A 14,469-nucleotide genomic window follows, 5' to 3' on the forward strand; every position below is an offset into this window, starting at 1 on the left:
TCGTTGGTGCCAATATGGACCACGACTTCGGGCTGCTCCCCCTCCCCCTCCAGGACCCGGAAAACACGATCAGAGACATCACGTACCCTTGCACCTGGGAGGCAACATACCAAACGTGAGTCTCTCTCCTTCGCGCTTTTAAAGGGGGAAAAAACCTACCCAGGTCAGCTTACATTAACTGCTTCCGGGTCTCGGCTGCACCTCTGGTCGTCGTCACTTCCCCCTGGTGCTCCCGCTCTTTCTGTGAAGAGAGAGTGAAAGAGAAAAAAAAACACCGCTGCCCGCTACCGGTAAGTACTTTTAAAACCAAACGGTCTTACCTTCGCTGCTGCTCGCACATTTTTGTTTTGCTAATGAAAGGCACTGTGCACAACAACAGCAATGATGCACCTGCATATAGTTCATTATCACCCATTCCAGAGAATGGTCATGGAGATCGCACATGCTCAAGTTTGGTGTTCTGTTGACATTATTGTATTTTTCCACACAGAGAGGGAGAAAAATATTACTTGCATCAGAACCAGCAGCCAATTGGTCTCTCTCTCTTACTTTGTTTTGCTTGAAGACAAGGTGTAAGAGCAGAAAATCCCTGAGTCATCTTTACCACTCATGCAGGATTCCTGGAGTGGGGCCATTCGGCGCAGCCATTTTGGCACGTGCGATTTGGCGCGGCCTGTTTGGTGCAGCCCATTTTACCGCAGACACATTTAGACGCAGAACTATTTCGGCGCAGCACAAATTTATTCCTTTTCGGGCTTAGTTAAAAGCATTAATGAAAGTACTAAAATAAAAATAATGTTTATTCTCTTCAGTAAGAATGTTAAAAGAAAAAAAAACGAAATAAATCCATTATCAAAAATCTAAAATATGATGTTCATTCAAAATTATGGGCAGTCCCTCGTAAATACCCGACATCATTTCTCTCACTAAATCTTCTTACCAGTGTTTGTATTCTAGTATCTGCTTCTTCAATTTCAACGGAATATCGTGCCCTGCTATCAAATGCTCATAGTAAATGTCCCTTCCCCTCTGAACTTTGCGTAAACTGTCAATATATTTCCAAATAACTGGATGTTCCACATCAAGTTCGCATTGTCATCTCCTGTGGGCAGCTTCTGCATTATTGTTTGTTCTGTCCTCATTGTTTGAAGTTCTTTCATATAAATTCCACATTCCAACTGGAAACAGCGGTGGACGCCGACCATTTCCTCTGTGTGAGCTTCTACCTCCATAGCTATCATCAAACCAGTCCAGCAGCGGCTGCAGTTCATCTGGAAGCGCATCAGACAAATGTTCAATAACTTCAGGAATGTTTTCAATCGGAATAAATGCAATGCCAATTATCATTTTAGCTCTGAAAGGAAACTCGGAGTCAATGTTAAACTTACTCAAGTGTCTTTTTAACATTTTTACTGAAGGGAATAAACATTATTTTTATTTTTATTGTTTTGATTAATGCTTTTATCGAAGCCTGAAAAGGAATAAATATGAGCTGCGCTGAAATAGTTCTGCGCCTAAATGGGTTTTCGGCAAAATGGGCTGCACCAAACAGGCCGCACCAAACAGAATGAAGTACTCAGTAAATTACACAGCACAGGGGGACGCCTTCTTACCATCCCAGGCTGTTATGCAGAAGCAGGGACGGCCTGTGAAGCTGTCAGGAAATACAGAGTGTAGATCATTACTCAATTTTTGTTTGGAAAGCGGTAACGAGTAGAATTCTTCAGGGATATGTGTGCGGTCATCAACAAATTGCAATCTCTACGAATGAACCCAATGAAGGGGATGCAGCTCATTTTGCTCATGCAGCAGGATAGTCATTCAAAAAGATGTCAAATGGAGACTGAGCGTCTCCAATGGGATACAGACAGGGGGAGGACAGAGCATCTGCAATGGAATACAGACAGGGGTAGGGCAGATCGTCTGCAATGGGATATAGACAGGGAGGGGAGAGCATCTGCAATGGGAAACAGACAGGGGGAAGGGAGAGAGTCTGCAATGGGATACAGACAGGGGGAGGGTCAGAACGTCTGCAATGAGATACAGACAGGGGAGGGCCGGTCGTCGGTAATGGGATACAGACAGTGGGAGGGCAGAGCGTCTGCAATGGAATACAGACAGGGGGAGGGCAGATCGTCTGCAATGGGATACAGGCAAGGGAGGGCAGAGCGTCTGCAATGGATATAGACAGGGAGGGGAGAGCATCTGCAATGGGAAACAGACAGGGGAGGCATGGCGTCTGCAGTGGTATACAGACAGGGGGAAGGCAGAGCGTCTGCAATGGGATACAGACAGGGGAAGGCAGAGCGTCTGCAATGGGATACAGACAGGGGGAGGGCAGATCATCGGCAATGGATACAGATGGGGCAGGGCAGAGTGTCTGCAATGGGATACAGACAGGGGGAGGGCAGAGCGCCTGCAATGGGATACAGACAGGGGGAGGTTCAGAGAGTCTGCAATGGGATACAGAGAGGGGAGGGCAGAGAGTCTGCAATGGGATACAGAGAGGGGAGGGCAGAGAGTCTGCAATGGGATACAGACGGGGGAGAGCAGAGAGTCTGCAATGGGATACAGATAGGGGAGGGCAGAGACTCTGCAATGGGATACAGACAGGGGGAAGGCAGAGAGTCTGCAATGGGATACAGACAGGGGGAAGGCAGAGCGCCTGCAATGGGATACAGACAGGGGGAGGTTCAGAGAGTCTGCAATGGGATACAGAGAGGGGAGGGCAGAGAGTCTGCAATGGGATACAGACGGGGGAGAGCAGAGAGTCTGCAATGGGATACAGATAGGGGAGGGCAGAGACTCTGCAATGGGATATAGACAGGGGGAAGGCAGAGAGTCTGCAATGGGATACAGACAGGGGGAAGGCAGAGAGTCTGCAATGGGATACAGACAGGGGGAGGGCAGAGAGTCTGCAATGGGATACAGACAGGGGGAAGGCAGAGAGTCTGCAATGGGATACAGACAAGGGGAGGGCAGAGAGTCTGCAATGGGATACAGACAGGGGTAGGGCAGAGTGTCTACAATGGGATACAGACAGGGGGAGGGCAGAGACTCAGCAATGGGATAAATACAGGGGATGGGCAGAGTGTCTGCAATTGGATACAGACAGGAGCAGGGCAGAGTATCTACAATGGGAAACAGACAGGGGGAAGGCAGAGCATCTCCAATGGGATACAGACAGGGGTAAGGCAGAGCGTCTGCAATGGGTTACAGCCGGGGAAGGGCAGAGTATCTGCAATGGGATACAGACAGGGGGAGGGTAGAGAGTCTGCAATGGGATATAGACAGGGGAGGGCAGAGTGTCTACAATGGGATGCAGATAGGGGGAAGGCAGACACTCTGCAATAGGATACAGACAAGGGGAGGCCATAGTGTCTGCAATGGGATACAGACAGTAGCAGGGCAGAGTATCTACTATGGGATACAGACAGAGGGAAGGCAGAACGTCTGCAATGGGATATAGACAGGGGGAAGGCAGAGAGTCTGCACTGAGATACAGACAGGGGGAGGGCAGAGTGTCTCCAATGGGATAGAGACAGGGGGAGGACGAAGCATCTGCAATGGGATACAGAGAGGCAGGACAGAGCGTCTGCAATGGGATACAGACAGGGGGAGTGCAGAGTGTCTGCAATGGGAGACAGACAAGGGGAGTGCAGAGCCAATGCAATGGGATACTGACAGGGGGAGGGCAGAGAGTCTGCAATGGGATACAGACAGGGGGAGGGAAGAGCGTCTGCAATGGGATACTGACAGGGGGAGGGAAGAGCGTCTGCAATGGGATACTGACAGGGGGAGGGCAGAGCGTCTGCAATGGGATACAGACAGGAGCTGGGCAGAGCATCTACAATGGGATACAGACAGGGGGAGGGCAGACCGTCTGCAATGGGATACAGACAGGGGGAAGGCAGAGCGTCTGCAACGGGATACAGACAGGGGGAAGGCAGAGCGTCTGCAATGGGGCACAAGCAGGGGGAGGGCAGAGAGTCTGCAATGCGATTTAGACAGGGGGAGGGCAGAGAGTCTGCAATGGGATACAGACAGGGGGACAGCAGAGTGTCTCCAATGGGATACAGACAGGGGGAGTGCAGAGTGTCCGCAATGGGAGACAGACAAGGGGAGTGCAGAGCCTATGCAATGGGATACAGACAGGGGGAGGGAAGGGCTTCTGCAACGGGATACTGTCAGGGGGAGGGCAGAGCGTCTGCTATGGGATGCCGACAGGCAGAGGCAGAGTGTTTGCAGTAGGATACAGACCGGGGGAGGCAGAGCGTCGGCAATGGGATACAGACAGGTTGAGGGCAGATCGTCTGTAATGGGATACAGACAGGGGGAGGGGCAGATCGTCTGCAATGTGGTACAGACAGGAGGAGGGGCAATTCGTCTGCAATGGGATACAGACGGGGGAGGGCAGATCGTCTGCAATGGGATACAGACAGGGGCAGGGCAGATCGTCTGCAATGGGATACAAACAAGGGAGGGCAGAGCGTCTGCAATGGGATATAGACAGGGGGAAGGGAGAGAGTCGGCAATGGGATACAGACGGGGCAGGGCATAGTGTCTGCAATGGGATACAGACAGAGGGAGGGCAGAGTGTCTACAATGGGATACAGACAGGGGGAGGGCAGAGAGTCTGCAATGGGATACAGACAGGGGAAAGGCAGAGCGTCTGCAATGGGATACAGACAGAGGGAGGGCAGAGAGTCTGCAATGGGATACAGACAGGGGAAGGGCAGAGCGTCTGCTGGGGGATACAGACGGGGGAGGGCAGAGAGTCTGCAATGGGATATAGACAGGGGGCGGGCAGAGTGTCTACAATGGGATACAGACAGGGGAAGGGCAGAGCGTCTGCTGGGGGATACAGACGGGGGAGGGCAGAGAGTCTGCAATGGGATATAGACAGGGGGCGGGCAGAGTGTCTACAATGGGATACAGACAGGGGAAGGGCAGAGCGTCTGCTGGGGGATACAGACGGGGGAGGGCAGAGAGTCTGCAATGGGATACAGACAGAGGGAGGGCAGAGAGTCTGCAATGGGATACAGACAGGGGAAGGGCAGAGCGTCTGCTGGGGGATACAGACGGGGGAGGGCAGAGAGTCTGCAATGGGATACAGACAGAGGGAGGGCAGAGTGTCTACAATGGGATACAGACAGGGGGAGGGCAGAGAGTCTGCAATGGGATACAGACAGGGGAAAGGCAGAGCGTCTGCAATGGGATACAGACAGGGGGAGGGCAGAGAGTCTGCAATGGGATACAGACAGGGGGAGGGCAGAGAGTCTGCAATGGGATACAGACAGAGGGAGGGCAGAGAGTCTGCAATGGGATACAGACAGGGGGCGGGCAGAGTGTCTACAATGGGATACAGACAGGGGGCGGGCAGAGTGTCTACAATGGGATACAGACAGGGGAAGGGCAGAGCGTCTGCTGGGGGATACAGAAGGGGGAGGGCAGAGAGTCTGCAATGGGATATAGACAGGGGGCGGGCAGAGTGTCTACAATTGGATACAGACAGGGGGGCGGGCAGAGTGTTTGCAATGAGATACAGACAGGGTGAGAGCAGATCGTCTGTAATGGGATACAGACAGGGGGAGGGGCAGATCGTCTGCAATGGGATAAAGACAGGGGGAGGGGCAGATCGTCTGTAATGGGATACAGACAGGGGGAGGGGCAGATCGTCTGCAATGGGATACAGATAAGGAGAGGGGCAGATCGTCTGCAATGGGATACAGACAGGGGGAGGGCAGATCGTCTGCAATGGGATACAGACAGGGGGGAGGGTCAGATCGTCTGCAATGAGATACAGATAAGGAGAGGGGCAGATCGTCTGCAATGGGATACAGATAAGGAGAGGGGCAGATCGTCTGCAATGGGATACAGATAAGGAGAGGGGCAGATCGTCTGCAATGGGATACAGACAGGGGGAGGGCAGATCGTCTGCAATGGGATACAGACAGGGGGAGGGCAGATCGTCTGCAATGGGATACAGACAGGGGGAGGGCCGATCATCTGTAATGGGATACAGACAGTGGGAGGGCAGAGCGTCTGCAATGGAATACAGACAGGGGGATGGCAGGGACTCTGCAATGGGATACAGACAGAGGGAAGGCAGAACGTCTGCAATGGGATATAGACAGGGGGAAGGCAGAGAGTCTGCACTGAGATACAGACAGGGGGAGGGCAGAGTGTCTCCAATGGGATACAGACAGTAGCAGGGCAGAGTATCTACTATGGGATACAGACAGAGGGAAGGCAGAACGTCTGCAATGGGATATAGACAGGGGGAAGGCAGAGAGTCTGCACTGAGATACAGACAGGGGGAGGGCAGAGTGTCTCCAATGGGATAGAGACAGGGGGAGGACGAAGCATCTGCAATGGGATACAGAGAGGCAGGACAGAGCGTCTGCAATGGGATACAGACAGGGGGAGTGCAGAGTGTCTGCAATGGGAGACAGACAAGGGGAGTGCAGAGCCAATGCAATGGGATACTGACAGGGGGAGGGCAGAGAGTCTGCAATGGGATACAGACAGGGGGAGGGAAGAGCGTCTGCAATGGGATACTGACAGGGGGAGGGAAGAGCGTCTGCAATGGGATACTGACAGGGGGAGGGCAGAGCGTCTGCAATGGGATACAGACAGAAGCTGGGCAGAGCATCTACAATGGGATACAGACAGGGGGAGGGCAGACCGTCTGCAATGGGATACAGACAGGGGGAAGGCAGAGCGTCTGCAACGGGATACAGACAGGGGGAAGGCAGAGCGTCTGCAATGGGGCACAAGCAGGGGGAGGGCAGAGAGTCTGCAATGCGATTTAGACAGGGGGAGGGCAGAGAGTCTGCAATGGGATACAGACAGGGGGACAGCAGAGTGTCTCCAATGGGATACAGACAGGGGGAGTGCAGAGAGTCCGCAATGGGAGACAGACAAGGGGAGTGCAGAGCCAATGCAATGGGATACAGACAGGGGGAGGGAAGGGCTTCTGCAACGGGATACTGTCAGGGGGAGGGCAGAGCGTCTGCTATGGGATGCCGACAGGCAGAGGCAGAGTGTTTGCAGTAGGATACAGACCGGGGGAGGCAGAGCGTCGGCAATGGGATACAGACAGGTTGAGGGCAGATCGTCTGTAATGGGATACAGACAGGGGGAGGGGCAGATCGTCTGCAATGTGGTACAGACAGGAGGAGGGGCAATTCGTCTGCAATGGGATACAGACGGGGGAGGGCAGATCGTCTGCAATGGGATACAGACAGGGGCAGGGCAGATCGTCTGCAATGGGATACAAACAAGGGAGGGCAGAGCGTCTGCAATGGGATATAGACAGGGGGAAGGGAGAGAGTCGGCAATGGGATACAGACGGGGCAGGGCATAGTGTCTGCAATGGGATACAGACAGAGGGAGGGCAGAGTGTCTACAATGGGATACAGACAGGGGGAGGGCAGAGAGTCTGCAATGGGATACAGACAGGGGAAAGGCAGAGCGTCTGCAATGGGATACAGACAGAGGGAGGGCAGAGAGTCTGCAATGGGATACAGACAGGGGAAGGGCAGAGCGTCTGCTGGGGGATACAGACGGGGGAGGGCAGAGAGTCTGCAATGGGATATAGACAGGGGGCGGGCAGAGTGTCTACAATGGGATACAGACAGGGGAAGGGCAGAGCGTCTGCTGGGGGATACAGACGGGGGAGGGCAGAGAGTCTGCAATGGGATATAGACAGGGGGCGGGCAGAGTGTCTACAATGGGATACAGACAGGGGAAGGGCAGAGCGTCTGCTGGGGGATACAGACGGGGGAGGGCAGAGAGTCTGCAATGGGATACAGACAGAGGGAGGGCAGAGAGTCTGCAATGGGATACAGACAGGGGAAGGGCAGAGCGTCTGCTGGGGGATACAGACGGGGGAGGGCAGAGAGTCTGCAATGGGATACAGACAGAGGGAGGGCAGAGTGTCTACAATGGGATACAGACAGGGGGAGGGCAGAGAGTCTGCAATGGGATACAGACAGGGGAAAGGCAGAGCGTCTGCAATGGGATACAGACAGGGGGAGGGCAGAGAGTCTGCAATGGGATACAGACAGGGGGAGGGCAGAGAGTCTGCAATGGGATACAGACAGAGGGAGGGCAGAGAGTCTGCAATGGGATACAGACAGGGGGCGGGCAGAGTGTCTACAATGGGATACAGACAGGGGGCGGGCAGAGTGTCTACAATGGGATACAGACAGGGGAAGGGCAGAGCGTCTGCTGGGGGATACAGACGGGGGAGGGCAGAGAGTCTGCAATGGGATATAGACAGGGGGCGGGCAGAGTGTCTACAATTGGATACAGACAGGGGGGCGGGCAGAGTGTTTGCAATGAGATACAGACAGGGTGAGAGCAGATCGTCTGTAATGGGATACAGACAGGGGGAGGGGCAGATCGTCTGCAATGGGATAAAGACAGGGGGAGGGGCAGATCGTCTGTAATGGGATACAGACAGGGGGAGGGGCAGATCGTCTGCAATGGGATACAGATAAGGAGAGGGGCAGATCGTCTGCAATGGGATACAGACAGGGGGAGGGCAGATCGTCTGCAATGGGATACAGACAGGGGGGAGGGTCAGATCGTCTGCAATGAGATACAGATAAGGAGAGGGGCAGATCGTCTGCAATGGGATACAGATAAGGAGAGGGGCAGATCGTCTGCAATGGGATACAGATAAGGAGAGGGGCAGATCGTCTGCAATGGGATACAGACAGGGGGAGGGCAGATCGTCTGCAATGGGATACAGACAGGGGCAGGGCAGATCGTCTGCAATGGGATACAAACAAGGGAGGGCAGAGCGTCTGCAATGGGATATAGACAGGGGGAAGGGAGAGAGTCGGCAATGGGATACAGACGGGGCAGGGCATAGTGTCTGCAATGGGATACAGACAGAGGGAGGGCAGAGTGTCTACAATGGGATACAGACAGGGGGAGGGCAGAGAGTCTGCAATGGGATACAGACAGGGGAAAGGCAGAGCGTCTGCAATGGGATACAGACAGAGGGAGGGCAGAGAGTCTGCAATGGGATACAGACAGGGGAAGGGCAGAGCGTCTGCTGGGGGATACAGACGGGGGAGGGCAGAGAGTCTGCAATGGGATATAGACAGGGGGCGGGCAGAGTGTCTACAATGGGATACAGACAGGGGAAGGGCAGAGCGTCTGCTGGGGGATACAGACGGGGGAGGGCAGAGAGTCTGCAATGGGATATAGACAGGGGGCGGGCAGAGTGTCTACAATGGGATACAGACAGGGGAAGGGCAGAGCGTCTGCTGGGGGATACAGACGGGGGAGGGCAGAGAGTCTGCAATGGGATACAGACAGAGGGAGGGCAGAGAGTCTGCAATGGGATACAGACAGGGGAAGGGCAGAGCGTCTGCTGGGGGATACAGACGGGGGAGGGCAGAGAGTCTGCAATGGGATACAGACAGAGGGAGGGCAGAGTGTCTACAATGGGATACAGACAGGGGGAGGGCAGAGAGTCTGCAATGGGATACAGACAGGGGAAAGGCAGAGCGTCTGCAATGGGATACAGACAGGGGGAGGGCAGAGAGTCTGCAATGGGATACAGACAGGGGGAGGGCAGAGAGTCTGCAATGGGATACAGACAGAGGGAGGGCAGAGAGTCTGCAATGGGATACAGACAGGGGGCGGGCAGAGTGTCTACAATGGGATACAGACAGGGGGCGGGCAGAGTGTCTACAATGGGATACAGACAGGGGAAGGGCAGAGCGTCTGCTGGGGGATACAGACGGGGGAGGGCAGAGAGTCTGCAATGGGATATAGACAGGGGGCGGGCAGAGTGTCTACAATTGGATACAGACAGGGGGGCGGGCAGAGTGTTTGCAATGAGATACAGACAGGGTGAGAGCAGATCGTCTGTAATGGGATACAGACAGGGGGAGGGGCAGATCGTCTGCAATGGGATAAAGACAGGGGGAGGGGCAGATCGTCTGTAATGGGATACAGACAGGGGGAGGGGCAGATCGTCTGCAATGGGATACAGATAAGGAGAGGGGCAGATCGTCTGCAATGGGATACAGACAGGGGGAGGGCAGATCGTCTGCAATGGGATACAGACAGGGGGGAGGGTCAGATCGTCTGCAATGAGATACAGATAAGGAGAGGGGCAGATCGTCTGCAATGGGATACAGATAAGGAGAGGGGCAGATCGTCTGCAATGGGATACAGATAAGGAGAGGGGCAGATCGTCTGCAATGGGATACAGACAGGGGGAGGGCAGATCGTCTGCAATGGGATACAGACAGGGGGAGGGCAGATCGTCTGCAATGGGATACAGACAGGGGGAGGGCCGATCATCTGTAATGGGATACAGACAGTGGGAGGGCAGAGCGTCTGCAATGGAATACAGACAGGGGGATGGCAGGGACTCTGCAATGGGATACAGACAGAGGGAAGGCAGAACGTCTGCAATGGGATATAGACAGGGGGAAGGCAGAGAGTCTGCACTGAGATACAGACAGGGGGAGGGCAGAGTGTCTCCAATGGGATACAGACAGTAGCAGGGCAGAGTATCTACTATGGGATACAGACAGAGGGAAGGCAGAACGTCTGCAATGGGATATAGACAGGGGGAAGGCAGAGAGTCTGCACTGAGATACAGACAGGGGGAGGGCAGAGTGTCTCCAATGGGATAGAGACAGGGGGAGGACGAAGCATCTGCAATGGGATACAGAGAGGCAGGACAGAGCGTCTGCAATGGGATACAGACAGGGGGAGTGCAGAGTGTCTGCAATGGGAGACAGACAAGGGGAGTGCAGAGCCAATGCAATGGGATACTGACAGGGGGAGGGCAGAGAGTCTGCAATGGGATACAGACAGGGGGAGGGAAGAGCGTCTGCAATGGGATACTGACAGGGGGAGGGAAGAGCGTCTGCAATGGGATACTGACAGGGGGAGGGCAGAGCGTCTGCAATGGGATACAGACAGGAGCTGGGCAGAGCATCTACAATGGGATACAGACAGGGGGAGGGCAGACCGTCTGCAATGGGATACAGACAGGGGGAAGGCAGAGCGTCTGCAACGGGATACAGACAGGGGGAAGGCAGAGCGTCTGCAATGGGGCACAAGCAGGGGGAGGGCAGAGAGTCTGCAATGCGATTTAGACAGGGGGAGGGCAGAGAGTCTGCAATGGGATACAGACAGGGGGACAGCAGAGTGTCTCCAATGGGATACAGACAGGGGGAGTGCAGAGAGTCCGCAATGGGAGACAGACAAGGGGAGTGCAGAGCCAATGCAATGGGATACAGACAGGGGGAGGGAAGGGCTTCTGCAACGGGATACTGTCAGGGGGAGGGCAGAGCGTCTGCTATGGGATGCCGACAGGCAGAGGCAGAGTGTTTGCAGTAGGATACAGACCGGGGGAGGCAGAGCGTCGGCAATGGGATACAGACAGGTTGAGGGCAGATCGTCTGTAATGGGATACAGACAGGGGGAGGGGCAGATCGTCTGCAATGTGGTACAGACAGGAGGAGGGGCAATTCGTCTGCAATGGGATACAGACGGGGGAGGGCAGATCGTCTGCAATGGGATACAGACAGGGGCAGGGCAGATCGTCTGCAATGGGATACAAACAAGGGAGGGCAGAGCGTCTGCAATGGGATATAGACAGGGGGAAGGGAGAGAGTCGGCAATGGGATACAGACGGGGCAGGGCATAGTGTCTGCAATGGGATACAGACAGAGGGAGGGCAGAGTGTCTACAATGGGATACAGACAGGGGGAGGGCAGAGAGTCTGCAATGGGATACAGACAGGGGAAAGGCAGAGCGTCTGCAATGGGATACAGACAGAGGGAGGGCAGAGAGTCTGCAATGGGATACAGACAGGGGAAGGGCAGAGCGTCTGCTGGGGGATACAGACGGGGGAGGGCAGAGAGTCTGCAATGGGATATAGACAGGGGGCGGGCAGAGTGTCTACAATGGGATACAGACAGGGGAAGGGCAGAGCGTCTGCTGGGGGATACAGACGGGGGAGGGCAGAGAGTCTGCAATGGGATATAGACAGGGGGCGGGCAGAGTGTCTACAATGGGATACAGACAGGGGAAGGGCAGAGCGTCTGCTGGGGGATACAGACGGGGGAGGGCAGAGAGTCTGCAATGGGATACAGACAGAGGGAGGGCAGAGAGTCTGCAATGGGATACAGACAGGGGAAGGGCAGAGCGTCTGCTGGGGGATACAGACGGGGGAGGGCAGAGAGTCTGCAATGGGATACAGACAGAGGGAGGGCAGAGTGTCTACAATGGGATACAGACAGGGGGAGGGCAGAGAGTCTGCAATGGGATACAGACAGGGGAAAGGCAGAGCGTCTGCAATGGGATACAGACAGGGGGAGGGCAGAGAGTCTGCAATGGGATACAGACAGGGGGAGGGCAGAGAGTCTGCAATGGGATACAGACAGAGGGAGGGCAGAGAGTCTGCAATGGGATACAGACAGGGGGCGGGCAGAGTGTCTACAATGGGATACAGACAGGGGGCGGGCAGAGTGTCTACAATGGGATACAGACAGGGGAAGGGCAGAGCGTCTGCTGGGGGATACAGACGGGGGAGGGCAGAGAGTCTGCAATGGGATATAGACAGGGGGCGGGCAGAGTGTCTACAATTGGATACAGACAGGGGGGCGGGCAGAGTGTTTGCAATGAGATACAGACAGGGTGAGAGCAGATCGTCTGTAATGGGATACAGACAGGGGGAGGGGCAGATCGTCTGCAATGGGATAAAGACAGGGGGAGGGGCAGATCGTCTGTAATGGGATACAGACAGGGGGAGGGGCAGATCGTCTGCAATGGGATACAGATAAGGAGAGGGGCAGATCGTCTGCAATGGGATACAGACAGGGGGAGGGCAGATCGTCTGCAATGGGATACAGACAGGGGGGAGGGTCAGATCGTCTGCAATGAGATACAGATAAGGAGAGGGGCAGATCGTCTGCAATGGGATACAGATAAGGAGAGGGGCAGATCGTCTGCAATGGGATACAGATAAGGAGAGGGGCAGATCGTCTGCAATGGGATACAGACAGGGGGAGGGCAGATCGTCTGCAATGGGATACAGACAGGGGGAGGGCAGATCGTCTGCAATGGGATACAGACAGGGGGAGGGCCGATCATCTGTAATGGGATACAGACAGTGGGAGGGCAGAGCGTCTGCAATGGAATACAGACAGGGGGATGGCAGGGACTCTGCAATGGGATACAGACAGAGGGAAGGCAGAATGTCTACAAAGGGATACAGACGGGGGTGGACAGAGAGTCTGCAATGGGATACAGACAGGTGGAAGACAGAGCGTCCGCAATGGGATACGGACAGCGAGGGCAGAGCGCCTGCAATGGGATACAGACAGGGGGAGGGCAGAGAGTCTGCAATGGGATACAAACAGGGGGAGGGCAGAGACTCTGCAATGGGATACAGACAGTGGAAGGCAGCGAGTCTGCAATGGGTTACAGCCGGGGAGGGCAAAGAGTCTGCAATGAGATACAGACAGGGGGACGGCAGAGAGTCTGCAATGGGATACAGACAGGGGGAGGGCAGAGAGTCTGCAATGGGACACAGACAGGGGGAGGGCAGAGAGTCTGCAATGGGACACAGACAGGGGGAGGGCAGAGAGTCTGCAATGGGATACACACAGGGGGAGGGCAGAGAGTCTGCAATGGGATACAGACAGGGGGAGGGCAGAGTGTCTACATTGGGATACAGACAGGGGGAGGGCAGAGTGTCTACATTGGGATCCAGACAGGGGGAGGGCAGAGTGTCTACATTGGGATACAGACAGGGGAGGGCAGCGACTCTGCAATGGGATACAGACAGGGGGGGGGGGGCAGAGCGTCTGCAATGGGATACAGACAGGGGGGGGGGGGCAGAGCATCTGCAATGGGATACAGACGGGGGGGGGGGGGCAGAGCGTCTGCAATGGGATACAGACAGGGGGAGGGCAGAGTGTCTACATTGGGATACAGACAGGGGGAGGGCAGATTGTCTACATTGGGATACAGACAGGGGGAGTGCAGAGAGACTGCGATGGGATACAGACAGGGGCAGAGCAGAGAATCTACAATGGGATACAGACAGGGGGAAGGCAGAGCGTCTCCAATGGGATACAGACAGGGAAGGACAGAGCGTCTACAATGGGATACAGACAGGGGGAAGGCAGAGCGTCTGCAATGGGATACAGAGAGGGGGAGGGCAGAGTGTCTACAATGGGATACAGATGGGAGAGGGCAATGGGATACAGACAGGGGCAGGGCAGAGTATCTACAATGTGAAACAGGCAGGGGGTAGGCAGAGCGTCTGCAATGGGGTACAGACAGGGGAAGGGCAGAGCGTCTGCAATGGGATCCAGAGAGGGGGAGGACAGAGTGACTGCAATGGGATACAGACAGGGGGAAGGCACAGCGTCTGCAATGGGATACAGACAGGGGGAGGGCACAGCGTCTGCAATG

The sequence above is a fragment of the Chiloscyllium plagiosum genome, unplaced genomic scaffold, assembly GCF_037043375.1.
Source record: "Chiloscyllium plagiosum isolate Xiang-an unplaced genomic scaffold, Cpla_swu_hap1 HiC_scaffold_39, whole genome shotgun sequence".
NCBI lineage: Eukaryota > Metazoa > Chordata > Chondrichthyes > Orectolobiformes > Hemiscylliidae > Chiloscyllium > Chiloscyllium plagiosum.